The following is a 17,429-nucleotide window of genomic DNA, read 5'->3' as shown; positions in this document are numbered from 1 at the left end:
AACAGGACAATGTTACGCTTCTTCAGCAAGAGCCAGACAACCCTGAAGATGAAAAAACTCCTTCTGAGATGTATTTCAATTCTAGAAGACTGACAACACCACTATATTTGCTGAATAATATTTAAAGGACTATATCAGAGTGACCATTGTTTCTAAAAGCTAATATATGTGATAAATTATACAATTTTTTTTTAACCTCCAGAGTCTTGGAAAATTAGCTTCTGAGTTAATTTGTAAAAATGGACTTTCTGAATGTAATAATGTTTCAATATTTTAAATAATTTAAGACAGACAAAACCAAAGCAATAAAAACGAGAGGAACTATCACACTTATAATGGGAAAAGGGAAAAAGACAAAAAATCTGGCTACCTGCATGAGGCATTGGGCTTGCTTTTTAAGACCCCTGTAACTTCCAAGGAGTATGTCAAATGTGCTCATGAACCACCAGGAACAGAAATATTCAGTCTGTTATACTGTGATGGAGTGGGATGTGACTGTGAACTTCAAGTCCATGTACAAATGTTGGAAACTAAACAAACACTAATAGTAACCTTTAAAAGAATATGAGAATGCAGTGACACTGAACTCATTTTGTGTACTAACAACTAGCAAGACAGAAACAAAAAAAACCTTTTCCTCTGTTTCTATTTCCCTGATTTCAGGTGTCTGTTTTCAAGGATTTATGCTAGTGCTATATGTGAACTCTTTTATTTGCTGGTATGATGAAAGCTGAAAGCAAGCTTCTTCTCAACTCTAATGGCATTCTGCCAATATATTCCTTGACAAAACTTGGGCTGATTTACAGATCTGAAGTTCAAAAAATTGTCATAATCTAACCTCACCATTTGTATAAAATGTGCCCTAATCTTACCTTCTCTGTCTATATTAAGCTCTCAGCTTTCTGGCTTGAAGAAAATAATTTGTTATTGCATCCATCCCTGATTTAAAGATGCAAATGATGGGAAATTTACAGGACTTTTTGGTAAAATGATAAACAACTAGCTTCCCTCACTTAAAAAATGTATGGCTTGTTTCTAGTTTGAATTTGTTTATTTTTAACTTCCAGCTGTTTTATCTTCTTATACCTTTGCCAATAGTTTGAACATCTGTGAAAGTTACTACAAGAATCAAACATGAAACCAGATGACTTGCACTGACCTTGAGTAACTCTGTTTGGTGTTTCTGGGATTTCAATTTATGGAATTAAAACATAGAGAAGTTGAACTATTTTTGCAGAGGCTGGTGAACTCAACTACATGCACTTTGGACATTCTTAAGGTGCTTGTTTTTGCTCAGAGCTGTCAGAAAGCATATTTTTATAAACTTGGCCCTGATATAAATGAGAAATATAGGGTTTGGATTTACTTTGTGCTTATGGATAACATTGCCTCTACTCACATTTTGGCTTTCGCTTGTTAGACTCTACTCGTTCGCTTAAAGATTGTTTGCTGCCGCTATACATGATGGAAAGCAGGGTAGGGAGCAGGAGAAAAAGAATGTAGTAGCAGAAGAAGTCAATGGCATCAATGAGAATTTCACCCACAAGGTGAGTATTTTCTAGTGCACACTATCAACTGCTCTAGACTCACTTCAGAAATTGTAAAGTTGAATGTGATTGTGATGGACCAGGGAATCTGCCCCTTTGTGTTTAGCATTTTGTAATGAGCTTCTCTGAAATCAGCACACAGCATAACCTGCATATTAAGAGAATCTGTCTTTCAGCAATTACAAAAAAGAGTAGTTCTGTAAAGATATGGCAATGAAACTGTAGAAATTGATTTCAGAAAAAAAACCCCACAAGTTCATGCTGACTTATGTTGCCTCACTGAAATGTTAATCTCTATGCTCTAAGCAAACTAATAAACTGGTGACTATAGCATCGATACTCAAATCTATGTAATACTTGCAATGTCAGTGGATTTAGAGACTGGTAAGTTATTGCTCTTGTCATGTCTGAATTCTACTTAAAGAAGATGAAAAAGGGCATGTCTTGGAAACAAGAAAAGATATGCATACATCTGAGGGAAAAAACGTTCTTCAAAGGACCGCAGCAGCAGGAAATACCAGGACAAAAAACCAGTAGTGAAGTAATATAATATGAATTCAGGATATCTTGAATGTACTTCAGCTATAGCCAACACCAGGGAAGACGTGAACTTTGGTCTTTCTGGCTTTCTCTCAAGAGATTCTGGTCCTGCTTTGTGGAAAGCCTGTTCTGGTAACTATGCATGCCATGATAGCTGCCTGGCTGTTCAAATACAAATTGGAAAGATCTGTGGTCATTAAGACAAGATATATGCTTACAGTAATGTGTATTGATGTCTTCAACTGTAACTGCTGTCTGTTTAATAGATGTTTATTATGGGAATGTATGTAGGGAATTTAATAATTACAAATGAAGATGGAAAAATATAAGAAAATAAATGAGAAACGGATGATGGATAAAGAACAAGATCGCATTGCGTGTTCTGTGTTTTTTAGAATTTTTAAGGAATATGTTCTATTGAGAATATCAGCAAAATATGTGACTGATTTTTTAGGTGACACAACCTTTGTCAAATAGTATCTGCACTTCAGTGATATAAATAAAGTGATTTCACTTCTTAATTTGAGAGGTTGTACTTCCTACCTTAACATCCATTTTAAAATTAGTAACAATTCTAAAAATAAAAAGTATACCTTGTGGAATACTCCATGTTCTTAGCACTACTAGATTACCTTTTTTCAAATCTATATCTGAGTCAACTATTTTAGGTCATTTTGTTCACTATTATGCTAGAGGTATAATATGTTGCTATAGAACTGAAGTCTAAAGAAATTAAAGTAATGAATACATATTTTAGAACAGGCCATAGAGCTTTTTTGCATTAAATTACTAAGGCAGCACTACATTAACCCTATTAAAGGTAATTTTTACAGCTCATTGGTGATTGGCATTTGCTACTGATGTTTGAAGAATTGCCATTGCATTGATTTTATTCTTTGCTTCTTTAATAAAGTGTGGAAGAAATGGCAGAGGCAGGAGTTAACTGTCCTTCAGTAAAGCTATTAAGCACTTAAGAAAAAGGTTCAGATATTTAAACCATGCAAAAACCTTTAGGGACATTATATATGTTTTTAATTTTCCAACCTTTCATAGGCCTGAAAATGTCCCACTAGTACTGATACATTTAGTTTGATTGGTAGAACATAAAAAGACCAAGTTCAGATTATCAATGTCACACTTGCTCTCATGGAATAACGCCATCAAACAACAGAAGTCTTAAATATTATTGCAGACCCTTCTCAGGACACGAGTCGGTGCACACGCTAGCACAGTGTAGTAGGCCACCTGCTGGTCAAATCACCCAATAATCCATTCTAATCTAACAAATTAGAGGACCATAGAGACATAAACAAGAAAGAAGTGCATAAACTCTATCAACTAAAGCCTTTTGGAACTAAAGTAAGTATACAGAAAAGTGAGAGTTTCTTCATCTTATTTAAGCTTTTCCAAGAGTCGTCACTACTTGAGTCAGGATACCAAGATTAATGAAGTAACGTTGTCTTGTGTTAAAAAGAAACAGTAGCTAAATTCCTAGGCTTTTACATGCAACTTTTTAAATTAAGGTTCCATAACAGGTCAGTCTGTCACACTACACAATTTGGCTCCCTAGGAATGACCAAAAGAGATTCTGGATAAAAATCCAAAACTGTTTTCCAGGAGCCTCCCTGGGAAGCCTGAACACGGGCTAAACAAAAATATGTTGCCTGGCATCACTTCTTAAAAGGATGTAGGAACTAAGACTAAACTGTGTCTACGGATCTGGATCCAAATACCTTATAGCCATACAAAGCCATGACAACAGGCAAGCTATTGTTGACGCTGTACATTCAGACTCACAAAAGGAGTGGACATGAAATGTAAGGTTACTGCTGACTCCTGACAAGTTGAGGAAATGCCTGAACAGATGAGTTAAGGTCAGACTTCAGAAAGACCCTCAGCTGTTGGATGACCTGAGAGCTAGGGATCAGAACATGGGAAAGTGCCTGTTTTTGAGATTTACTCAGTCAGAATCTCCTGGAGTTAAAATCTGCAGCACTAGGATAGCAAATTCTGGCCCTGGCAGATTAAGTCAGCAAGCTAAAAGATATAGCTAAAAAACCGAATTCAACAGCCTTTGAAGAACCTGGTAAATGGACCATATGCTCCAGAAGGGAAGAATTTAAAAAGAACAAGAGTGCATAGCACAATGCACGTGACTGGAAAAGGTCTGTGTGCCATGCTACTTTTAGCCTTATAAAACCATAAATATAAGAGCCTTTTCTCATAGGACCTCTACATCAAATTCACAAAAAAATCATATACATGATCCAAGCAGTCTCTTGAATTTAATGAAATCAAATGCCTGAACTACTGGATCTCCCATCACTCTGGGTCTCCCTGTTTGGAGGTTACCCAGACAGTGAAGAACTGTCAGAACCCATATAGGGACCCATAAGCATAACAGCTTTTAAATTATGTTCAAGTTATTATAGTAATATATTTCTAGTGACTGGCTTGAAGGGAAGGAAAGAGGGGAAATTGGTAGAAGATTCATTTTGTGGTATGAATTCACTTGGGTTAAATGCAGGAAATATATTTCCTCACTATTTATCATGCAGGGGCAAAATAGATAGTTCTAGCTACCATTTGAGCATATCTCAGCACCAAGTTCAGGATTTCCTACCACAGCAATGAAGAGCATTGTGGAAATCGTTAGTCCACAAAGAGAGAATACCCTGCTCTTCAACCAAGATATAGCTTGTGGGACACATGGCTTTTAAAAGAGATGCAAAAAACTCCTCACATATATCCTCCACTACAAGCAATTCTGCTTGCTATTGCTTGTTGCAGTTGGCCAGCAATATTCTACCTCTTTTAGTCTGGCTTTTAACAGAAAGAGTTGAATTTAATTAATGTGAGCCAAACAGAAATGTTTTCCATGAAATGAACATTTTATTGCTCAACATTTTAATACTCTGACGAACTTTGAAATGTGCCAGGAATAGCAAAGCTCACTTGTTTAGCATTTGTGTTGTTATACAAAATACACATATATAGATGTATATACATATATTCACAATTGAACTATATGAAAATATGTCTCTTTAAATACCTATATTCTCTTCTCTTAGCATCAATGCTAAATGCCTAACTGTGTTAATCTGCATTCATGGAGGGGTCAGTACTATTCATTAATTTGTAGAGATACATTCAGTGCTTGAACTGAGATTAAAAAAACATGTGATTGGTGTGGTGTGCTGTGGTGTGTCTGCAGCTGGAGGCAGCCAGTGGTGTCTTAAAGGTGATCTATTGCCTACCAGGTAACTCATGGCAAATTACTTCTGGAAGACAAGCACAATATGCATGCGAAGGGAGGAAGTTGTGATGTTGCTTCTAGGTAAGACAGAAATTCCTAGTTTCACTGATTTCAGAAACCAGAGCTCTCTGGGGGGTCTCTGCTGGAAGGAAACTACTTTCATTCTAACTTACTCCTACATTCATTCACTAGTTTTGCCATGGTGCCAGGAAAAATAATAGAAGAACTGCTACAGGAGCTCTGTGTAATCAGGAGATTCTCCTAATGCTCAGTCCCTTCAAATAATTGTACAATTTAAGGACTGGTATCTTGCTGCCTTGCCTGCCCCTGTTGCTCTCTTCCCCCCTCCTCTCTGTATTTTCTTTTGGTCCTTTAACTTTTTTTTCAGTCACTGTGTATTGACCATGGAAAAAATTGATAGGCTTTTGCCAAACATGCAAAAAATTTTTAAAAATGTTTGTTTGTCTCTATGAAAGATAGAACTGTCCTTCTGTCAACTGTTCTAGCTGTCTCCTGAAGTGCTCCTAGTTTCTCATGGCAAGCAGCAAAGTCCTTCAAAAATCAACATATGTCACCCACAGGTGATTCACATTCTTTCAAGTTTTCTGCATTTAGATTAATATTCCTGTCGAGGTTCCCATTTACGAGTTGGTTATGGATTGCCCCCTCTGTGATATTTCTGTTTCCTATGTTTAGATAGAAGAAGAGTGCCAGGTTTACGTTTCACTGGGATACCCCTAGAAGCTCAGATGGATGAGCATAAAAGCCTACTGTTGCCCTGAAAAAAGTCTGCAGCATGTCCCACATTTTTGCATTTTGTTCAAAGATTCTGGAATCAGTTTACTCCAGGATTTTCTGACCATTAGGAGAATGTTTATCCACTGTGCATTACTTTCTGTGGGTGCATGGCCTTTGCTTTGCCACATTGCCTTTTCCAGCAGTTTTACTAAACTAACAGAATTCCATTTTGCTTCTCTCTAGGGTGATTTGTGGGATTTTTTGCTAACTTTGATTTTACATCTAAGTGCTCATCTTCTTCACATATGTTGTATTCCTCTAGAATGCTAGGAAGAAATAACAGTGACTTCACTTTTTTTTTCAGGTACTGCTTTGATTATTGTCTTCCAACTGAAAACAGAGCTTGGGTGTGTAGCATTCTTGTAAAACAACTATAGTAAACTTTAAGAGATAGCATCTCTTATTTCAGGTGTTCCTTGTTGATTGACTGAATTTATCCACTGGTTTCATCCTGATTTCATTGCACATATGCAGTGCTTGGTTGCATCTTTCCAGTCTAATTTTGCTTCTTATCAGTATTGCACTGCAGCTGACTCCATAATCCAGCTAGAATCAAATTAGTCATTGATCTAATAAAATACTTGCAAATATAGCAATTGAATGCCTGGCAGCATTCTGCATTGCTAGAACACCGCAAATCTTTAGATCTGCTTAAGTCACATTAAGGATATCTACTTCTTCATTAAAACCTTAAATTCTCAGTGACTTCAGACACTATATTTTAATTTCAAAGGTAACTGTGATATTCAATCTGGCTGGCTGGGTCTTTTTCTCAAGAACATTTTTCTTCTTACTTTTCATGTTGCCTGTTATCCTACATATGTTGCACTGAAATGCCAACATTTTCAGCCAGTCTGCATCTACCCTGCTTCATGGGTTCCTTTGACTTACAGCTCTGTGTGTGTTCTGCTGTTTCTGTTCTGGTGCTTCTCTGGATAGCTTGCCCTCTGTTTGGAGGCATATATTAGATTGGTTTTACTCTTATGTCTTCCCTGTAAATGGAAGCTGTGTATTTTACAAATGATCCTGGGGAAGAGATACAATTAAGAAATGTTTCATGTCTGTAGTTACACATGGGTACTCTAGTTCCTGGTACCTTACCTTATCCCCTTTTTTGTTTCTGGTTTTGGTTAAGAAAACCTTTTCCTAGCTTTAAATTTACTTAGAATCATCTGTATCACTCTGAACAATTCCTTTTAGAGACTAAAATATTGTTTCTATTACCTCAAAGCAAAGCCTTTTTCGTTTGGAGTTCCAGTTTTCCTGGTGCTCAGTCACTTCTACCTATGTCCTCCAATTTTAGGCAGTTTTCCCACAGGTAATCAGAGATATTTCATTCCTGTCTAATGTGACTGTTGTCTCAGATCTCATCTGCTTCATTTGGAAAAATAAGATGGAAGAATTTAATATTTCAAGTCTTAAACTGGCTCTTTATTCACTTCCTTGTCTGATTCTTGAACTTTTTGGGCCCAGGCCAAGAGCAGTAGTCTTCAACTGCAACGAAACTTGCTCCCTCATTTCCAGTCTTCTGGGCACTGTGAGTAAGCTACCAACCTACCACGTGTATTCATGAGTTGACAAGGAACTCCAGTTCAGCCATATTTACAAAAAGTCATCCCTTATGTTTGTTAAAACTGTATCAAGTATATATCTTCATAGCCATTCTAATTTCTAGTAGGCATTTTGTGAATTTTACTTGTCACTTAGCAAGAAAAATAACTGCTCAAAGAGACTATAAGGCTCACACAGCACAACGGTCATAGCATTAACCATTACTGTTAAAAGAGGAATGGAGAGAAAGGTCCCTAGCTCAGCACAGAGGCAAAGGTGTAAAAAGATTTTCGTCATCTGATTTATTCTCTCTCTTTTTATCTATTTATCTATCTATTTATTACATGTTTAGCCTCTGGTGTAAACATATATTCTAGTAGACAGCTAATAAAACCAAGACACGTAAAACCCACAACTAAAGCTGAAGCAACAAGGAAACTGAATATTTTCAGAAAGAAAGCTGTCCTATCTTTATTTTAGTTGGACCTTGATAAAAAAAAGGCAAAAATCTTCCATACTCACGCTATGAGGCATTTGACTATTGACTTGCTGGAGAAAAATGAACCCTTACTGAAAAACAAAAATAACAGCAATGAACCTTTTGAGACAACAAAGTGGATCACATAACTAATCACTTCTAACCTCTCATGGTGTTTATTTGATCTCTCCACATGATAACAAGCTAAGAGATCTTAGGAATTATTGTTCTTCCACCTGCACAGTTGAGACATAGTCCTCCTTGACGAAAGTCAGCAAAAATAAGCATGTCAGTCTTGATACATTATTTAAAAAGGCTAATGTTTCTGTTTAGAAAGCTATCACCTGAAAAACTCTTATGGCAATTCTGTATCCATCATAGCTGATTTCTAAGAAAAATCAATGCGTAAAGCAGAGATGATCAAACTCCAGTGCAATGTCTGCCAGAATCTGAATGCATCACAACAGTTTCAATATGGAATACTGCATTGACATTACACAATGGTACCAAGAAAACCTCTTTTTGTGATATCAGTCAGTGAGAGTTAAGCTGAGTGAGGCTGACCTTCATAACCTCTTTATACAATCAGTGGAGAGAGAGAGAAGAGAGTAAATGTTTCTCCTGAAACTATTGCAAAGTGCTTAACAAGCTTCTGCTCTGAATTACCCCTTAAAGGAACATCCCCATGAGAGAAGCTGGTATACTTAGCCCCCTTAGTAGTCTAAATCAGTCTTCACAGATTACTCCTTCTCCCACTGTATTACTGGGGAAACAATCACCTCTCCATAGCCTTCCCTACAGCCTGTGACACAGTTGGCACATGTCCTGCACACCTGTAACAGCACCTGTCATTCTGCAACAACAGGATTTGAAGGGTACAACCTCTGTTTCTCCCAAAAGCATCTCTCCATAGAGCCAACTTTAACATTTACAGTTTCACGAATTCACCGGAATTCTATAGCAACCATGTTTTCTGCAATGCTAAAACAACAGCACACACAAGAAGTTAGGAAGAACCACAGGTATTTCATGCTGGCCACACGAGTTGGCTGGAGCCTGCCCTAAGACCCCACCGGACCTGATGCAGCCACAACTGCAACAACTATGAATGAAATTAGAATGATTGCTTATTTTCCCTTGTTAGAAGGAGAAGTTAGCACAAAATGTTGTAGCTATTTTTAGTACAATGTATTAAAAGTGTATACACAAAGTAAAAACATCACCCAACCTTAAGTATGTAAAAAGGTTACAAATATATACAAATAAATAATTTATATAGATATTTTACATATTTTCAATATATAAATATAGTCTATAATATATATTTATAAAAATAAAAATACAATACATATACAAATAAAAATTCAGGAGATTATAAACTGGTACACTTCACTGAAACTTATTTTTTATAATTTAGACATGTATTCTTTGAGTGTATTGCCAGTGCAAGTTTATAGAGATTTAGTGAATTTGGGTTTCATATAGAAAACCTGCTAAAAAGGTTTTCCATGGTCATTTGTGGGGGTTTTATTTTTTATAAAATAAATACTACAGTATTGATTATTTATGAGGTATACTGATGAGAAATTTGGAAAGAAAATAGCAGTGTCTGCATTATATTTATGAAGCAAAACATCATGGATAAAGCATGCAATTCCTGTGAGTTTTTAAAAAAATATCTTCTGCTGGAATATGAGGGGAAAAATGGGGAAGTACATCAAAAATTGACAACTAATTTGAGGAACAGGGCAATATACTATTGCCACCTATAATTTTTACTAGTGATTTTTTTATCTTCATTCCTTTAAAACAGAGGGATACACCAAGCTGCTAAAAAAACAGGACCATGTCCACACACAACTTCAAAAATTATATTGTCATCACGTTATTAACATTCCTAATCTTTTCTTATTTCAGTACATTATCTGGAAAGACCAGTGGAAGGCAGCTCTAAGGACTCACTGCATAGGACCTTATCCTACCATTTTTTACCAGCAAGGGCACAAACACAGAGCATGTGGAGTTGACTAAGATGCTTGATGTGATGACTGTAAATTGTCCACGTTTTGCAGCTGTAGTAAGGAATGGTGATGACAGCTATGTGGTACACATTTACTTTTGTTTGAAGTTGAATGCCTCTTTCATTCTAGACACACTGCTTTAATCTCCCAAAAGCTGTGCTGGCTTTTGCTACAAGCTCAGTAAATACTGCATTGCTACAATGTGAAATTCATCTTCAGCGTCATGCTGGGAAGAAATGGGAGAAACTCACTCTTGGGAAATGCATGAAGCCACTTCTTGCGGAAATACAGGGAGTCTGCTCCATAGAAATTACAACACTGCCTTTAAAAATGCATGTTTACAGTTGAAATACATTATGGAATCAACCAAGAAAATGTAAAAACATTTTTCACATTCTTTTTGTATCCATTCACTGGATTTACTTTTTAATTATGTAGATATGGCAATCAGTGTTTTCCTGCTGTAATTATATAAGACATTAAAACTTAACATTTCTCTACTTTATATAAGAATTTTTGCCAACAATAATTTTCTTTTCTGCTTTTTAAAATATAAAATCTGACAGAATTAGCAAGGAATTTAATCTTTATATAGTTAAATATATGAACCACTGAAGAATGAGCTGGTTGTTATAGGATGTGTCACAAAGGAGCTTTACCTTTGTTCTCCAGTGCAACTGAAGTGAAAATACTTGTGTAGAAAAATTTAACCAATTTCATCATCCCTTGTAATAAGGGACCAGGAAACTGCTGTGTCAGGTCCTGAACTCATTTAGTTCATGTTGTAATAGCAGTCAGACTTTTACTGCAGCTTGAGATATCAGGCATTTTTGAGACCCCTCATATAAAACAGTTGATTTTCCTACCTAGTGGGGAAAGTCATAGAGGTTCTTAATCTGTCGGGGAAAAAAAAATTCAGCCTAGCACATGAAAATTACTGAACTTCGTGAAGAATAGCAACTGAAGTCAGTTTTGTGCAAAGTCATTTTACTATACAAGACCATTAAAAACATACTACAATGTCAAAACTGAAGACTAATTTCCACTGAGGCATTTATCAATCCATGTACATAGACATAAGTAAATGCATACTATTACATAAGTAATAGACATACTATTGCTAATGAGTATCTCTATGGATATTATTTAGCAGAACAATCTTTCTCTCCTTTTTTTTTTTTAATAGTATTGCAAAGCTTTCACTTTGGGACATAATTTGCTAATACCATTAAAGTAATACTTCATAAAGGCGTTGATTTTTGCAAGGCAGCCTAAAAGTTGATTAGCAAACTATAATGACTATTCTGATTGCAATTAAAAAGCCCTTCCAAATGGGTCAACACACCTAAGTGCTATCTGCAGTCATTTAGATTTTAACATCATGGTTATTACTTATTATCAGGCTGCACAATGAGATATTGATTACTTTTAACCTTTAGATCTCAGAATTCAGGAAAAGTCGAGGTAGTGGCACAGTCTACCTTTCCTGTCTGGTAAACTTATGGCCTTTAGTGGAATTCTAAAGATTTCTATTGGCAAGGCAAGACTGAAATTAGTTGATTCTTTTGGCTCATGTAGAAATGATGGCGTATCTAAAAATACTGCATATATAGCAGATTTGTAGTTACTCTCTACAAGGGGCTCAATCCTGTAGCGTGCTGAGAGCTTCCTGCAAAGTGACGGCCATCATCTTCTCCCACTGACTGTTTCAGTAGCTCTGTGCAAGCACTGACAGATTAGATTACCAGGCAGCCAGAAGGAATCCTGGACCATGCAGAATATGCAGAGTAGGAGCAAAAATCTTCATGTTTTCTAGTTTATAACCAGTTCCCTGAACATAATGTCCAAATATATCACTCTACAGGCTGTTAATCTTTTAATAAGTTTTCTTTATATGGGAAATCTACTTGAAATAAAGACAACTACAATATAGCTTCAGTAGGTACCCAGAACTCATTTTAAATGGAACAAAGTAATCCAATTAAACTAATCTGTTTTAGAAGTTAAAATGATATGAAGAACATTAATTGATCCTTATAGGCTGCTGCTATTTGAGCCCTCTCTCTGTTTGCACAGCATTTGGAACCGCTTTGCACATTTGTATCCTCTAATGGCAGAGAACTCAGGCCCCCAGTTCAGGAGAATTATGGGCAAGAGAAACATATAACTGTTATGTGTTAGATTAATTTGCAGAACACTTGGCATTTTATTGCCAAGTAGTCAAATTGTTCCAAGTTGTTCCGGAAGGTTGTTATTAATAGTATGTTTTCTGAGGAAAGTTCTGTCTACTTTTGGAACTGCATTTCTGTTGCCAAGGAAACTCCTTGAAGCACAGCATTCTAGGAGCACACTGCTGCTTTTGTTTGCCAGTATCCTATTCATATCATCTAAGTAAGCACTTCACATACTTTAGCCTCCAGTTTCAAATGTTGAAGTTTTTATGTATTTATATTACTGCGTTAAAAATAGTTTATGCTTCTTTTTAAACTCAGAGTCTCTTGCAAGATTATTTTAACAGTTGCATTAAAGAGCAGTTTTTTGTGTGGTTTTTTTTTTTTCACAAGTTTGCAATGAATTAGTTTTAATTTGAATAATAGCTCCATAGGTTATAGCACTAGTCCTTAAGTGTTAATTATCTTTTCACTCTGAAATTAATGTAGTCATTTCCTACTGACTCCTCTACACCATTATTGAAGTGCTGAGGAAAACATGTCATTGAGTTCTGAGCCAGAACTGTTGTTGTGATTAATCCTGGTCACATGGCCAATCTCTGCCAAAAGGAGATCACTGAAAAAAGGTGACAAAGACAGTGATTTCCTGTCAGCAAAGAGTACGACAGGGCTGTCTAGAAGTGATGCAAATGAGGGAAACTTTCACCACGGTTTGTTTGATCCACTCCGGGCCCCAGCACACTGAGCCAGGGAGAAAGGCACAATGGAGCAGCAGCACACCCAGAGGAGGAAATTAACTGCACCTTCTGAGCAGGGATAGCGCTTCCAGCCGGGAAGCAAAAACTGCTGGGAGATATTTTCCCCTCAACTTTTTTTGAAATGTATCCTTAGTTTTTGATGTGCATTTTTGTGGTATTTAATACATTGGACTGCTTCCCTTTGATGAAAGAGTTCAGCAGCTAACCTGTTCAAAAGCTGTGCCAACTAAATGTTTTCAAAATTTTTGCACTTCTACATAAGGACCTTTTTCCATCTATCATGACTACTGTTACTGAAGACTTACTAGTACAAAACTTTCAGCTTATACAGTTTGTGTTAAAACCACCATACATTGCTTGTAATCTGACAGAAAAAAAATATTTCTTTTATTTGATATTTTCAAATGTTTACTTAATTCTATTCTGAGCATACTAACAATTTTAACAATCATATTTTATTTATTTAAATGGGGTTTTAATCCAACACAATTAAGTTTTGCAATTAATCCTCTGAGGAAAATTGAAATAATTATCATTAACTTTTCTGCCTAGTATACTCATTTCTAATCTCCACAGTTCCAGTAAATACTGATTTGCTTCATTTTTGAACATTCAAGTTACAGAATTACTCAAGTTCCCACTAAAGGGCTAATTAGCAGAGTTTAAATTCTTTGGGTTTGATCCTCCAGTAACAGCATATGAATACAGTTGAAGTCAATGCAAGTTCTGTGTACTTAGAGCTTATGAGATCAGGCTCACATGCAGTAGATTAAAATGAAATAAACATGATACATTTGGCATTAAACTGAGCTATTACAGAAGTACAAAGAAGCAAGAGTCGAAAAACATGGAAATGTTCCTTTTAGTTTCTTCTTAATTAATAGTTAAAGCATTAGAGAACAAATAAACTCTCATCAATTCATTCTGTGGCTGCCATTTTTTCAAACACTAGCCGATTTTCAAAATCATCAGCTAGTTTAGGACTGTAAAGCAGAAATCATTTAGGACTATGCTGTCTTTTTTAAAAATATTTGCACTGAAATCTAGGAAATCTAGAGAAATTAATACATATGTATTCAGCATTACAAAAAAATGTGGCTGTGCTGTTCCTATTGTATTTAGGGCAAAAGAAAACCTAGTTAAAGAGAGATAATAAGGATCCTAGTAAAAAAACTATGAAGTTCCTGAAATATTATAGAATAAAATTAAGCTGAGAGTTGACTTAAATGCATATGGACTCTGAAAATAGAGTACTGTGAAAATACTCTAACCGTGAAAATACATTTCATTTTCCCATATACAATTTTAGCATTTATATATGGTGTTATGCTGCTTTAATGTATGCTTTTCCCTTCTGAATTACCTGTTTTATCATTGTTCCTTCCCATTCATAGGCTCCTTAGGGGCAATGATTACTGTTGGTAATAGTGATACCACAGCAGGTTCCCTGGCAGAGACAGCTTGCTGAGCTGGCTCTGAGCAGCAATTACTTTTCAGCTCAGGAAGTGAGAAGAGAGATCCGTGGGTTTAGGAGAATCCACCAAAATGAACAGAGTGCAATTAGCAGGTTCACATTTGAAGTTGTAATTGATAAAGAAAAACTAAGGCAAGATCTGTATTTTCATAACACCCCACTCCTCATTGAGGAATTCTGACAATAATAGCTGCCTGGATTTCTCTGTACTGTCTTCTCTCCCTACAGAGCAGAACGGCTGCGCTCTCTGGGAAGTGCAGGCAGTGCTCATGCCTCTGAGCTGTGAGCAATAGACCATCCACGACTCTGTAAAAAAGCCTCGAAATAAAATGGGTGTCACCACTGATTAGAAGGGAGGTTTACTAGGCTAGTTTTATAAAACGATTAATACTGGTTTTGAGGGCATGATTCATTGTTATATGAATCTCTGAAATTAAAGATGATAAAGACCTAGTGATTTATCTGATCTTTCCTTTGCTAGAGCAGAATTACATTTGCTAATGTTGTCTGTTGTCTACTTCTAAATGTCTGAAATTATGGGGCTTTCAACACTTCTTCAGGAGGTGGTTCATTTTGGGGGGGGGTGGGCAAGGGGGTGTTGTTTTTTGGAAAGACTGATCATGCTTAATGCAATGCACTTAAGATTTTTATGTTACCTGAAAATACTCCTTAGTGATCTCAGACGAACTCGACATTTCTACTTAAGTCTTCTACTCAATCCTTAACAATTTGCTTGCTGTTTTTACTAGAAGGGTATATGCAGCGAATATTCACCACAGGAGGGCAAGGAGTCTGTTCCTGCCCTTCTTCAAGTGGTTTTGCAGTGATGAAGTACTAGATAGGTAGTTTTGAGATAGGGGCTCAAATCTGGTATAGAGCCAGGTGACCTTATGATGGAAACTGCAGGACAAATAAGCTTCCTGCGCTTTGGAATCAGTGCTGGTTCGTCTGTGCTGCTCAGCCTGCAGACTCAGCTACTCTAGCTCACACAAAGTTTCTGCTTTTACAAGTGCCATACATATCATAATACAGATTTTCATAATATTAAGAAACTATTACTTCCTATTTTGCATATACAATACTCCCCATTTTGCCACCATACTGTACTGCATACATTATTAAATTATTTCTCTCCATTACTCTTCTCATCATGCATTATTATCGTTGCCTTACCATCTATAATTCTTCTTAATGGTTACATTTGGATATGAGAAAGAGAAGTAGCACCTAAAATACTTGGGCTGGCTGCTTAAGCCTTGTTCCTTTTGGTATCGATGGATGAATTTTTGCCTTAATATTTTTGTTTACTGATTTTTTTTTTTTTAGTATGGGACTAAAAGTAGTTGTTAAATTAGGCATGGTACAAGCTGGCCTTATATAGACTGGCACTACAAAAAACCTTTATTTTAGGTTCACAAGGAACTTTTTATTCATTTCTGACATTTTTTATTTCTGAGCCCAGCCAAGGCCAGGACTGTTAATGCGTGATTAGGTAGGATGAAGCACTTAGAAAGTTAGGAAAAAGACAATAGCAAAAATAAGAAATAATTGCAAAGCAAGAAATGGAGGCTAGTGAATTAAACTCACTTGCAGGCTAAAATAGTTGGGATCTGAACTATATTTACATTTATAAACATATTTTAACTCAGGTGACAACCCTTTCTCACTGGGTATTTTAAATAAAAGTGTCAAAATAAGAAAGAATAAAATTCAAGAAGACCATCAAGAAATTAAGATGGCAAAGCAAGAAAAAATGTATTATATTTAAGAAATTATCAAATCATGCAATCATAGAAGAAAGAAAACAACTTCTATTTGACCTTGAATGTACCATTTATTTGATAAGAAATAAAAAAAAGCTAGAGGGTAGTTGTTTCTTGTCATTATAGTGTTGCTGATTCTGTGGTTAGTTATTAATTTTATTTTTTATGATTCACAATCTGCTCTTTGAAATATGCCATATGCTCAAAGCAATTCAAGGATGACAACTGTCAGAATTACTCCAATAAAAATTGCCTAAATGAGGAAGATTTACTGCAGCCTGATATTTCTGTCGAAAGCCCCTCCTTTCTTTCCCCCACCACCCCTCAGACCCGCAGACTACAGCTTCTCAGACACACAGTGAAGCCTGAATCAATTTTCAGATCAAATCACACATTTTGAGGAAGTTCTTAAAAGTACTGTCTGTCTAAAAGAAGTGATAAAGCTTCTGGGTTAAGGTTGCTATAGCAAATAAGAGAAACCATGTGTGTGTTGTGTTACCTGTATGTTAGAATTAGACCCTATAAGTTCACCCTGCAAGTTCAAAATCATGTTCTTCAAATCACAACCAAGTGTGAAGAGTTAACATGACAATGTCTACTTTATGTATAACTAATAAAAATTAAATAAGAAGAGTCATGTATCCTGGCAGCAGCAAACCAAAATCAAGGAAAATGTCTTTCTTTCCAGATGAGGTCTGAAAGGTGGATAAAAATCCAGCTGAAAGCTCCAATCAAAACACATTTTGTTAAATGTTCCCATTTCATTTTTTTCCTTCATTTTGTTTCACTCTATTTATTAATGCAGTTTCATTTATTTCTATTCATCTTGAAGACAAATCTTTGTCCTTCTATAGAATTACACCAAATAGAATGTGATAAAGGGAACTTTCTTGCAATTATGATGTCGGTGCAGCCTGTCAGCGCACAGGGGATGGAAATGAGGTTGGAGACAGGGAAGGGAATTCTAATAGACACCATGATACATACAATGAACGCAGCGATATCCTGTGAGAGAAAGACTTGTCAAGCTAATCAGATCTTCTATAGCTAGGTAAAGGCAGTTATGGTAGCG

The 17,429-nt window shown here is 36.1% G+C and overlaps 1 protein-coding gene across 14 annotated transcripts in view; it reads right to left on the bottom strand.

Moving 5' to 3' along the window:
• Positions 1-17,429, bottom strand: part of AKAP6 (A-kinase anchoring protein 6) — a 276,515-nt gene that overhangs the window by 64,574 nt on the left and 194,512 nt on the right. The gene's annotated exons all lie outside the window — the stretch shown is intronic.

The sequence above is a fragment of the Chiroxiphia lanceolata genome, chromosome 6, assembly GCF_009829145.1.
Source record: "Chiroxiphia lanceolata isolate bChiLan1 chromosome 6, bChiLan1.pri, whole genome shotgun sequence".
NCBI lineage: Eukaryota > Metazoa > Chordata > Aves > Passeriformes > Pipridae > Chiroxiphia > Chiroxiphia lanceolata.
Note: the sequence above shows the minus strand (reverse complement) of the source record. Positions and strands in the feature narration are given on the sequence as shown.